Genomic DNA, 12,753 nt, shown 5'->3' on the forward strand with positions numbered 1-12,753 from the left:
CACCAAACCAGCTTTGAAGCCAAGATTTCAAACTAGGATTTGCAGCTGACATGTTATAACATCTGAATTCATGGGTTTGTTGAGCAGCACCACCGGTCATGGCTGCCTGCCTAGAAAGGAGAAGTGGGAGAGAGGGAAGCAGCAGAAAACCTGGGCCTATGCACACACCAGAATTTGTTTCTTGTATCTAGTAGATTAATTAGAGTTTGTTACACAAAGCACTTTAAACAGAACATGGTGTATTGTGATCCCTGAGTGCACCTTCACAATCTACAAATAAATTTTTAAATAACAAAATCTAGAATCAGTAGTCAATACAGCCAAATGTCGTAGTCACAGCTGCCTGCTTAAACTGATTTTACCATCTGTAACTTCGTATTAATCCAATGATGCAGAGCGCTATTATTTCATGTGAATTGAGATCCTGAATGGTTCAGAGGCACCTAAGTATTTGAACCACTGTTGATGTTCAGATCAGTTTCCTGGATGGTACTAAGCACCTGTGGCTCACCACTGAGAGAGTCAGAGCCATTCATGATCACAAATTCTGAGTTTATTAACCCAAATATGGAGTTAGGTCCGACACGTAAGCCTCACTAATGATGGTAGGAAAGCTTATTTCAAACGGTTAAGACTTCCAAGTAACATTTGGCTCAAAACAACATGTCACATGAGACAATTCCTGTTTTTGTAAGTCAGAAAAACAGAGTTTGGTGTGACATCCTGAGCCGAGTATGTGACAGATAATGCTCTTCCTGTGGCAGTGCTCAGCCTTTATATTCATTCCTCCCTGACAGCAAAGAAGATTATCTGCCTGTTTGCTAACTTTCCATACTGTTAACAGGGAGAAAGCAGATTCTGTGTTCTGTCTCTTCATTAAGAGGTTTGAACTCTCATAACAAAGCAGGTAAGTATAAAACTTTTTTGATTCTAGATTTATTTTAAAATTCTAAATACGAAGTCATATTCTAGTCATCAAATCTTCTAGCTGAGAAATATTTTGGCATATACCCAGTAATGTGATAATTGAAATATTGTACTTTTGCTTTTTAATTAGAAGAGATTGTGTCTTAGGGAATCTGATTCTAGCTTTGTTACATTATACTTCCAACAATGACAAAATTTCTCTCCAGTATTTCACTTTTGCTGCAAACAAAATATACTACATTTTCAGAGTAACAAATAATACTGTTCCTGGAGGTAGGAAATCCAGATTCTGTCCACTCACAAGATCTGGTAACTCTGATCTGTCAAGAACTAGAAAAAGAATGGCATCTTTGCAGACATTTCCTGAAGTCATTTACACTGACTTTATATATTTAAATATTTGTTGTGTAAAAATATTAAACCAAAACTCTCCTCCACATTTTAATTATCTGTAGCTGTTTTACCAGAAGTTTGAACCAGAAGCACCCATTTTGCACTTTGCTATGAAGATATGTGATTTTTGGAGGTCAGTTACTAGTAGGCAGCTCTTGGTAACAGTCACTAGGAGCTCTCTGTTGTATCTGCTCTCCTGTGTGAATATCACTTTCATCTTTGCAAGAAACCTTGTTGTCTTCAGTCATGCACTTATGCAACTTTGTTATTTATTGTGGTGCTGGTTGGATGTCATGATTGGGATGGTTCTCCTTCCTTCCCATCTGGCTCTGGCTGTTTGCCTAGCAAAAAGGATGGTTGTTTATGGGCTGACTGTGCTTGTGCTGTCATATCTGAACTCCTGTCAGTAAGAATGCTGAATTTTTTGGCCATACGGCCTAATTACTGGTCTCCTGGCCAGTGTGCTACTGTAGACTATTTTCTTCTTTTCAGTGGTGGCTGCTTGATACTGCAGCTGGTTTACCACAAAAGTGATACTTCTGCCATTCCAATTATTCCCACCTGTCCTTATTTGCGTCTCCTCCCATGCAAGCAACACTCCTACAAGCCATCTACTTCAACAGAGACTGAGGAAAAAAATATGGGTCCAAATCCAGATAGCAAGTCTTTGGCCAATGCTCCCCACTTTAACCAATCCATGGCATATGACTAACAGATAAGGCATAGAAGATGCACAATCTCCTCACATTCCTAATTTTTCTTAAAAGCAGGCACCAAATCAATCACACCGATGGTGCTGGGCTGGGATTCTTTTTTTAGTTCTCATTGAAGCACCAATTGTAACTCTCACTCAAAAGATGCTCCTCACATTTCAAGCACAGGGCAGAGAATGTCTCTGTGCCCTGCAAGTTCAGATCTCACAGCTTCACTTGCTCTCAGTGAGGTTCAACTGAAACCACAGAAGCTGCTGGAGACGCAAGAAAACTCCCCATGAACCTCCACTCCATTGTTCTTAATGCTGTCTGGGCATACCCAAGTTTACATAAACTGCCTCCTGGAAGCCACACTTGATATGGTTTCTGATAATATTTGCACATATGCAACACGAAGAAGGCTTTTGTAGATCCACAAAATGTAGATCCCACCAAATGCAGGCTGTAAAGCTGTATTTCCTCTTTTTAAAAAATCATAGCAAGCAGGGGTTCAACGGACTCCTGGAACTATGATTGTTATTGTTACTAGTGTGTGGAGGATATGTGTGTACTGGATTGGATAATATAAGGGGTCAATCAGCCATTGGACTATGTTGATGCCCTCCAAGTTTTGGTCATCATCACCCAAGCCTTTATAGATCAGGATTTACAAGAGGCCATCCATACATGCTTGGAATTTTTCATTGAACCTTGATGTGGATACATTAGAAGTGTTACCCAAATAAAACACTGTGTTTCCTCTGTTAGAACTCAGGTTAAGTTTAGGGTTACAAACCCTGCCATCTGCTTAGGAAAATAGAGAAGTAAGAAAAACTGCTATAATGACTAAAATAACTGAATTTCCTCAAAACTAAGAAAATGGAAATATTTAAAATATTCTTGTAGTTCTCCAATTAGCTGATTTTCATGTCATTTGCACTTGTATGGTAAATACAAGCGCTCACTCATTGCATGATCGGTCATGCAAATACAGAAGTCACTGTGTAGAAATTATATACTAAAAATCATCTTGTGCTTAGTTTGCCATGTCAAAATACCATGAAATTTAAGCCTATGGGAACCCTTAAAAGGATGGCATTTCCAATCATTGTTATTTTCTAAATCCTGGAACCAATACAATTTTATGGAACTAGCCTTTTCTCTTTATTGCATTGTTGATAAGCATCTACTTCCAGTCTTATGGCCAAACTACATGAGATGCTAGACACGTGATCTTCATGTGTCAGGTCGCGCAAACTTACCTGGAGGGGTAGCCTTTAAAAAAAACCCCAGCTGCCTGATGTGATTCTCAGCTGGAAAGAATTGCAACTGGAGGGACTCTCTCTCTCTCTCTCTCTCTCTCTCTCTCTCTGTCAAAAATCCTCCAGGAGCTCGTGATGGGGAGGGGACAACGTAACAGGAGGCAGGACAAAAGCCAAGGTTTTTTTACATGTGAGAGAGATTCCCAATCCCTCCCATTGTTTTTCTTCCGGCAGGGAATCACACTGCTGATTTTTTCTCACATGCAGCTTTTTTCCGGCTGCCTTCTGTTACACCCCCATCTCTGAGCTCCTGAAGGAAAACCAAGCTGAGTGGATTTTCTTACAAAGAACAGCCGTTCTACTGGAGAGATTCTTTCAAAAATCCACCTGGCTTGGTTTTCCTTCAGGAGCTCAGAGATTGCGGCAGGTCAGGGAGGATGTAACAGAAGGCAGCAGTAAAAAAAACCTGCACATCTGGGTAGCTCACTCGTGCTGGTGCCATGCAGGAAGACCAGGGCCTGGGCTGGGTGACACAGTTGCCAGAGGGGAGGGGCCAGGTGTTCAGTATTTGGGGAATATTTCCCTTGGATGGTCCCCTAAACTACTGGTGAATACTGGACACCTGGCAACCCTAAATGTGTATGTGTGGGCAACTTGATTTTGCCCACTTGCAGGGTGGACCTACAGAAAGTCCTGTCCAGATGAGTGAAATATAGGGGGAAAGAACTGGTTAGACCTTTAAAAGCCAAGGCTTGGACCTACATATCTAAAGGCTTATCTCCTCCCATATATCCTTCTGCACCAACTACTGTTGCCCCCTACTGGCTGTTCCCCACTTAAGGTATCCTGTTTGGCCTGTGCCTTTTCCACTGTAGCTCCTACTTTGCAGAAGCTCTTCAGGTGGGGGTAGGTGGGTGGATACCACTGTCTTCAGAAAAAAATAGTAGATGCTTCAAGGTCATATTTATTAATTTATTTACTTTACTTTTGAGAGCCAGTTTGGTGTAGTGGTTAAGAGCACGGGACTCTAATCTGGAGAGCCGGGTTTGATTCCCCACTCCTCCACTTGAAGCCAGCTGGGTGACCTTGGGCGAATCACAGTTCTCTGGAGCTCTCTCAGCCCCACCCACCTCACAAGGTGATTGTTGTGGGGTAATAATAGCATACTTTGTAAACCGCTCTGAGTGGGCATTAAGTTGTCCTGAAGGGCGGTATATAAATCAAATGTTATTATGTTATTATTTATTTATACCCTACCTTTGTTCCCCATGGGGACCCAAAGTAGCTTGCATCATTGTCCTCCCCTCCAGTTTATCCTCAAAAACAACCCTGTGAGGTTAGGCTGAGCGTGTGTGACTGGCCCAAGATCTCTGTGAGAGCTTCCATGGGAGAGCACAGATTTGAACCAGCGTCTTCTAGACCCTAGTCAGGCACTCTAACCACTATTCCACAAGCACACTCAGGGCTTTGAAAAGGGAATGAACTGCAGGTATCTCTTGTGGGGAAAGGAGGGGTTAATCAGGGGTTTTATGTTGTTGGGTTTTAAACTGAAATGGTTTTCATTATGGTTTGTAAAATGGCTTGAGGAAAGGTAGGATATAAATATTTAAATATATAAGATGATGTTGGATAGTGATCATATCCTTTTATGGGACTACAGTGTGTGCCTGGCTTAGATATTCAAATGAGCAGCATTTTGAGTACATTGATGACAATGGAGGAATAAAAGGCCATTTTATAGACTTCTGTGCTCCTACAGTGTAGGATTCTGATTACTTCATATGAACAGCAGCAAAAAGAATGACAGAACGCCCACACAGCAGCCTAGTTTCATCCTTTAAAAGGCAAAGTATAGACACACACACAAAACAGAAGACTCTCAGACCCTTGCCTGCATTCCTCTCCAGTGCATCTGATGTGCTCAGTCTGACTCCCCAAAATCTATCCCGGAATAAATATTCTTAATCTTTAAAGGGCACCTTAATGAGAACTTAGTTTTAATGGATGGATTTAACTGATTAAATCTACACTATTTGCATAAATAAACCAGTAGTTACGAAGAAAAGGCACTCTTAAGATGATGCATGGATCACAGCAGGGCCCATCTCAGAAGAGGAATTCCCTGCTGCGTTGCTGAGTCAGGGGCTCACCCGGTAGTCTCAAACTGACCCTCTGGGCTCACGTGACCAAATGTGGAGACCCAGCACCACAAACGCAGCAAAGCTCGAGAAGTAAGCAAAACGTTTTGTCAGTGGTTTCCTTGTTTAACTGCCAGAGGTCCTTGCACTGCTGGGGGCAGCCAGGACAAGAGAGCAGCAGCAGCAGCCACCTCCTCACACGGAAGAGTCACATGGAAGAGATGGGAAGGGAGAGCTCCCTCCAGTACAGATAGAAAAGATGGCTCAAATGTCCAGTCAATGCCACACCATTCTGTTGCAGCAAAGGCAGGAAAAAGCCTTGTGGGCTCTTCAACATCGAGGCTGCTATCCTATCCTTCCCTGCAGTGAACTCAGTTGAGCATAGTTGGACTTCTGACTGTACATTCAGACATCTAAGGTCTAAGTGGTTTCTTCCCTTTCCTAGGTAGGAATTGCCTATATCAGAGGCCAGGGGGCTGACAGCACCTGCCTTTAACTGAGGAAGTTAGATTTAGAGATCTACCAGACCACCTCTCTTCCTGTGCTCTGCCAGGGCAGCTTCACCCATCTGAACAGGGCCTTCTGTGGGTGCCACCTTGCAAATGGGCAAAATCAATAACTGCCTTGCACATGTGCATTCACTGTGGTGGCCCCCGCCTTATGGAATGGCCTGCCTGATGAGGTTAGGAGGGCTCTCACTCTCCTAATTTTCTGCATGCTATGCAAAACTCAGTTATTCAGGAGGGCTTTCTTACACAGGGAATAGGGCTGTAAGGAAATGGTTTAAAGAGATGCTTCAGTAAAGGAATAGGGATCATAGGCTATACCACTGTGTACTATATATTGATGCAAGTATGTTCCTACTAGGTAATTTCTGCACTGATTAACATGTCATGTTTAACTACTTATGGTCTGTTTTAGCATTCTTTCAGCTCTGTATCAGATTTCTGCTTGCAAATGATGTATTTGCAATATCCTATTGCATTGTTTATATGCCAACTGACTTACACTGTGTAGTCCACTTTTGAGTATCTGTGAGAAAAGAGGACTAAAAATCATGTAAAGAGGACTGTGAGAAAAGAGGACTAAAAATCACGTAAATAGGACTAAAAATCATGTAAAGAGGACTGTGAGAAAAGAGGACTAAAAATCATGTAAAGAGGACTAAAAATCATGTAAGTAAATAAATAAATAGAGGCTATTATTGTGCTTATATCCTTGTGTATAATCAGCCTTCTTTGCAAAGACCAAATACGCTGGAATACGTTGGAGCTGCAATTCTGTACTTCATATATAAAGGGGCAGTAAGACTTGCTTCCCAGTATATGTCCTACCTACAGAAACTTACAATCCAGTCCCATTGCGCTCGCAGGGGTCGCATAAATGATCGAGCTGTTCCCAAGTTATTGCACTACTTTTTCGTCGGCAACAGCAGTGACCTACTTCAACAGCACATACATTTCCCCCTTTCAACATCTGGAAGAGAGCTTCACCTCCAGCAGCAACTGAAAATTTTTGTATTGTGTCACAATCCTGCAGAACTTGTTTGAACCGTGGAACAAAAGAGCCGTGCTTAAGTAAGAGGGAACCCTCTTGCAATGACTTCCCCTGTCTTTAAACTATCCCGAGTCCGGCCTAAAGCTTTCATCCTGTAGCCCTTGCCCCATTAAACTCATTCGTAGCGCTGTACTAAAGGAAAAGCACGCAAAGAGAATCGGCCTCGGTGTGCGGATGCGAAGTCTTTCTTGCACATCCGTGCAAAAAGTTTCAGCCGAGCCCAGCAGTGGCTTCCGTCCAGGCCCTGCTGGGCAGGGGACGGGCGTGAAGCCACGGCTGCCTTCTGTTCCTCCCCCAGTAGCAGCCCAGGAAAAGGGGCCGCGCCTCGGCGGACTCCGCCTCCCGCACCGCCGAGGGAAGGAGAGGAGGGGGATGCCCGAGAAAGCCGGCCGAGCGCCGCTGGGGAGAGGAGGGGCCTGCGGCCGACTGGGCGGTGCGGCGTCGCGTCGGGCACAGCTTTTCGCCCACCAGGCAGCCGGGGGCGTCAGTTGTGTAAGGGCAGCAGTTCGGGCCGCCGGCTGGCGGGGCGCGAGAAGAGGCGCAGCAGCATGGCTCAGCCCCCTCCGCCCTGACCGCGCCTCCCTCTCCGCAGCCTCCTCCACAGCCCGTCCTCGAGGCCACGGTGAGTGCCGCCCTCCCGGCTCTTCGGCTCCCCAGGCGCAGAGCCTCTCGCCCCCGCCGCCTCCAGAGGAGCCCTCGCGCCGCGCCGCGCCTGTCTCTCCAGCTCTCCCTGGCTCCGGCCCCTTCGCCGAGCCGCTTTCCGCTCTGCTTCCTTCCCCACCTAGACTTCTTTTCGCCTGCCTCGCCTCAGCCGCTTTATCTCCTGCCTTGCCCCCCTTCTCAAGCCCCTGCGCCGTTCATTGTTGCCTTTCTTCTAGCTGCTCTCCCCTTCTCGGAAGAAGTCTCTACGAGCTGCAGTGCCCACCGGCCACCTTCGTCGTGCCCGCAGAGAAGATTACAGTCTGCAGTCAGAAAAGGGGGAGGGTTTGGACCCCCCCCCCCGATTTCTCTGTAGTTACCCTGGCTGTGAGTGAGTGGGGGGATGGGGTCATGTGCTGTGCTTCTTCATCGGTGTCGAGCATCATGCGCACAATCCCTCTGCTCCAGGTGCTAGTTTGGCAAGTTGAAAAAACCAAATGGCCATTACCCTGCTTACCTTAACTTGAATTGCCCTGTTCTTCTGCTCCTCCTCAGAATTGCTTCATAACATCCTCTTAGCAGTGTTTTGAAATTATGAAGGCTTATTCTGGGTTTTTGAACTGGAGAAGGAGAAAAGAAAAAAAGACCTGAACTCGCCTGTCCTCCCCCCTCCCCTTTTCACAGCTGCTTCATAACCTGCTTGGCCTCAAGAAAGTGGGCTGAGGGGATGCAGCTGTCATGTTCTTCAGCAGTTTCTCACCTCAGCAAGTACTAACCTCAGTACTAATGTCATAAAGTTTATCCATTACCTCTCACGCTAAATCTAATTACAGATGTGAAGGATATCCTCCTTATCTGTCCTCTTGTGAAAAGTGAAAGATTCTTAGCCTTTTCTGTCCCACTCCCCTAACAGTGCTGTGAAGAAACAACCCATCACTTATGTAGACAACTCTTACAGGGAATTAAGCTCCTATCAGCTTCTCTGGCATGAGTATCTGTTACTGAAGCAGAATGGGATTCCCAACCAGTGTCCCCTCCAGCTGGAGGATTACTCCCCTCCTCTGTGCACCACAACCATCTTACTTGTTTCAAATTCACAGACCACTTCTCAGAAAGTTGGTGTTGGATTGAAGGAACCTGAATTCTTAATATGTTTGTGTACATGAGTGCAAAAGTTCTCATCTTGTACTGAAGTCTTCTGGATTTTCACAAATATATGAGAATTTTGGCACTTCTGGAAACACAGTTTCCTACACTCTTTTCTTCCTCTTGGTTAGTATGCTGTAAACTGCTATGTCATTGCTGTCAGGTTGCTTAGTGAGTTGCTCAATATTGTACTTACAGATTTTATTGATTGTATGGGGAGAGGGATTATAGTTAAGTAAAGTGCATACTGTGCATTTGAAAAGTCCCAGATCCAATTCTAGGCATCTTCAGCCAAAATCAGGATCGTAGCCAAAACAGCTATTTACTCTTGAGATGCTGCTGGGCGATTTGCAAAATAGAAGTGTGTATTATAATTGGTTCTAAAAAGTTGGTCCATTATATTAGAAATGTGACATTCCTTTAAATAAAGGGATTGTAGCAGCTGTTAAATATTTTCTAACTTCTTTAGGTTGCCTTCTCCACAAGATGTATGCAACAAGGAGAAGTTTTAATGGGGAGGGTTGCTGGTTTAGGGTAGCATGCATGCTTTGCCCACAGAATATCCCTGGTTCTGTCTCTGCATCTCTAGCCACATGGGACTTGGTGAAGCTTTGTATATATTTATATATTTTGTATCAGAGAAAGATCTTTCCCTGAGAATTTGGAGAGCCCCAGTAGAGGCTGGACCAAGTATAAGGCAGCTTTATGTATACAGTGGTTATGACAATGAGCATGGTGCAAAACACTTGTTCTGGTTTCTTCTCTCTCTTGCTGCCCTCTCAACCTTTCAAACTTAACAAGCCATTCTTTATCTGTAGGGCTGTGTGCACACACAGAATTGAATTCCATCAGGTTAAAGAAAAGGTTAACAATCAAAGAAATGTACACTGAGTTTCTGTGGTGTTAAACGTGAATCATGATGATAAATTCAGAATGCTTAATAAGTAAGGAATGTTACATGTAACAGAAAATTATCTGTACCAGGATTCTTGCCTAAACTAAACAAAACTCACAAATTCAGTTATGGTGTTTTATTTGAACAGTATTTGAGTTGCTTTTCCTTTCTAAGTATTAAAACTCAAAGCCACATACAAGGATCAAAGCTTTATTAGATTGATCTGGTGTTCGTATTTATCTTTATCTTCTATGATGAACAGTATCGTAGGGAAGAAGTAGAAGAATTTTTATAATGTTAGTATAATATATTATGGTATGATTATATTAAATTAACCAGTATAAAGCAAGGCAGTGGGAAAGTAGTGGGTGAAACCAGCAAGCTTGCTTTTTGAAACTAGCCCTAGGCAACATTCTTAAGCATTTTCTTCTGAGCTGACATGTTTTTAAATTTTTGGCAAACTCAGAAGCTGCAATAGAATCACTAAGGATATTCAGATGTCCTTTTCACTTCAAGTTGTGGTGATATTTCCATTCAGCATGTGGGCATGATCAACATCATAGATTTTAAGGGAAAGAGATGAAAAAGTAAATCCTAGGAAGTGTACCTTTTTTTAGAGCACATAAATGTTTTTGATATGACATAAGGGACGGTTGATGGCCAGTCCCAACCTTGTCAGTCTGTAGTGGTGGTTCCTTCTTGGTACGGTGACCCATAAATCAAAATTGACTTGGTATGGTGACACATCCAGGGCAACCTGAGGATTTTCTGCTGCTCATCTAGTCCAGCATTCCATTTTGTATAGCAGCCAATCATATGTTTTTAAAAAAACCAACAAATGTCACACAAAGGGCACAGCTGCCCTCACTATGAACCCTAAGCAAGTGACACTCTGAAGTACACAGCCTTTGCATATGGAGGTTACATTCCGGCCTTTGACCATCCTCTTTTTCTCCATTACTCCCTCTACCCCCCCCCCCCAATTCTAAGAAACTCACTCTAGTAACCATCAGGACATGTTTCTCAATCAACATGCATGTGCAGTTGGTTCTTCTAGAAGCAGCTTCACCTGTGATTTTTCTACAGAGAGAACTATTCAAAAAGTCTGCCAAGAAAATGATGTGATGCGACGTCCCCCCATGGGTCAGTAATGACTCAGTGCTTGCACCTTTACCTTTTTAAACTATTCAACACAGGAAAATGTGTATATATAACATAATGTTATATTTTGCTTACTGAGATGGCACAAATGGTTACATTCATCACCCATGTCAGCATGTGTTCTTTTTTCAACTAAGAAACATGCAGGTAAACCACATACAAATGTCTTAGTTTTCAACCTCAGTACTGTGCAAGGGACTTAGTGTGGTACAAGCTGTGAAAGTACCACTAGTTTCCATCTAAATTTAGAAGCTATACATGGTTCTTTATCACTGGGTAAGAGCCATCATGCTTGAGAAAGGTAGATGCTAGGACCAAACGAAGCAACACCTCATCCTTGAGTCCACCAGATCTTGTTCTTAATGTTTAAAATCTCCATAGGGACCCAATCTTGCTTGAGACGGCAGTGCCGAGGGATGGAGACTCCTTTCTCCATCCCCTGCACAGTTTCCAAAAGCCAAATGTCTCCCCTCCCCATTAAAGTTGCAAGTTGGGGACTTGGGAAGGCAAGAACATGAGAAGTTGGCAATGAAAAAGAGGAGAGCAGTGTGAAGGATAGGAGAAGCAGCCGTTAGGGAGGGCTCCATCTCTGGTCTGTGTTTTTAGGTATATGACTTGTGTGTTAAAATATGGCATTCTATAAGGATGCTTCAGATAACAAGTTTACTAAAGCTACTGATGTCAATCCTCTCTGATCATTATTCACATGTGCAAGTGTCCTTGCTATTAGTGGGCTTGTATCTAGGACTGGAATTATTAAGTGCCTGCAATACTAAGCCAAGGATTGGAGTCATTGGCCAGCACAGCTGAGAGCACAGCTTATTGTTCCTAAATCTGTTCTCTGTGTATGTGTGTAGGAAAGCTTTATAAAAGTGTTTTTATATGAAATTTTATCCAAGTGTAACAAAGGAGTCATTGTGTATGGTTTAAATCTCTTGTGCAAACCTTCTGTGCAGCTTTGTTGGATTTTACTGAGTATATATTTATTTGCTATTTTTGGGGGGGGGAACTGTTATATCTTCCTTTAAGGAAGGATAGGATTTTTGAGCTTCTCAGTAGCTATTTCATATCATTACAAGTCTGGGTCTTTTAAAATTGGATTTTCAGTATATAACAGATGGAATAAAAGAGGCATTATAATAACTCCTAAAATACATAAGGGAGCACTTTCTCTCTTACCTTATTATTCCAAGACATTATAAACGAAGCTTAATAAATTTATCTGAACATTGAAACTTACTTCTCTGTGCTAAAGTTGCCACTTCTGTCTTGGGAAATTCCTGGGGATTGGGGGGGGGGGGGCGGTGCCTAGGGATGATGAGGTTTGGGGAGGGAGGTCAGCGGAGATGCTGTGCCCCAGAGCCTGCTCTCTAAAGTTGCTTCTCGCTCCAGGGAAGTGGATATCTGCTGTATGGAACCCAGTTGTAATTCTGAGAGAACTCCAGGCCCCAGCTGGAGGTTTGCTAAACTGCTACTCTATTCTGGGCCTTTTGATAATACTGTGATTTATTTAATAAGACAGTATTCCACACATGGTAGAGCCATTCAGTTTTGGAAGGAGGGTCTAACTTTTTCACGTTTCTTCTGTTGTTGCCACTGGTAAATAGGCTGAGAACCACTTCTACATCTGAAAGGGCAACATGTCATTTTACATCACTAACTTTTGCATAAGGGTATATCACAATCAACAAATCAAAACACCAGTTTCCCAAAGGGTTGAATTTTTAGCTTCTGAAACAGCGTAGATTAAATTTTGTTAGTGGCATAAGTCATGGAGGTTTTAGAAAATACAGTGGCCACAAACTTGCATCTTTAACCAAAAAGCGGGGACAAATAGACCCTGAGGCGGGCAAAAAATTGTGTGTGTGTGTGTGTGTGTGTGTGTAAAAACTTCATACTCTGCATATGCCTTAGTTAATTAGTTCAGTAGCCCCTTGGATTTT

General features: G+C 43.2%; 1 protein-coding gene across 2 annotated transcripts in view; it reads left to right on the top strand.

The window, feature by feature from the left end:
• Positions 1-822: 822 nt before the first annotated feature.
• CEMIP2 (cell migration inducing hyaluronidase 2) overlaps positions 823-12,753 on the top strand; it is a 60,657-nt gene continuing 48,726 nt past the window's right edge. Inside the window, exon 1 of one of the 2 annotated variants that reach the window (XM_054987086.1) lies at positions 823-907. The gene's annotated coding sequence lies outside the window, so the exon portion shown is untranslated. Of the gene's footprint in view, positions 908-7,392; positions 7,592-12,753 lie in introns of those variants that run through there. The other variant, XM_054987085.1, reaches the window with a different exon arrangement.

The sequence above is a fragment of the Eublepharis macularius genome, chromosome 8, assembly GCF_028583425.1.
Source record: "Eublepharis macularius isolate TG4126 chromosome 8, MPM_Emac_v1.0, whole genome shotgun sequence".
NCBI classification, from domain to species: domain Eukaryota; kingdom Metazoa; phylum Chordata; class Lepidosauria; order Squamata; family Eublepharidae; genus Eublepharis; species Eublepharis macularius.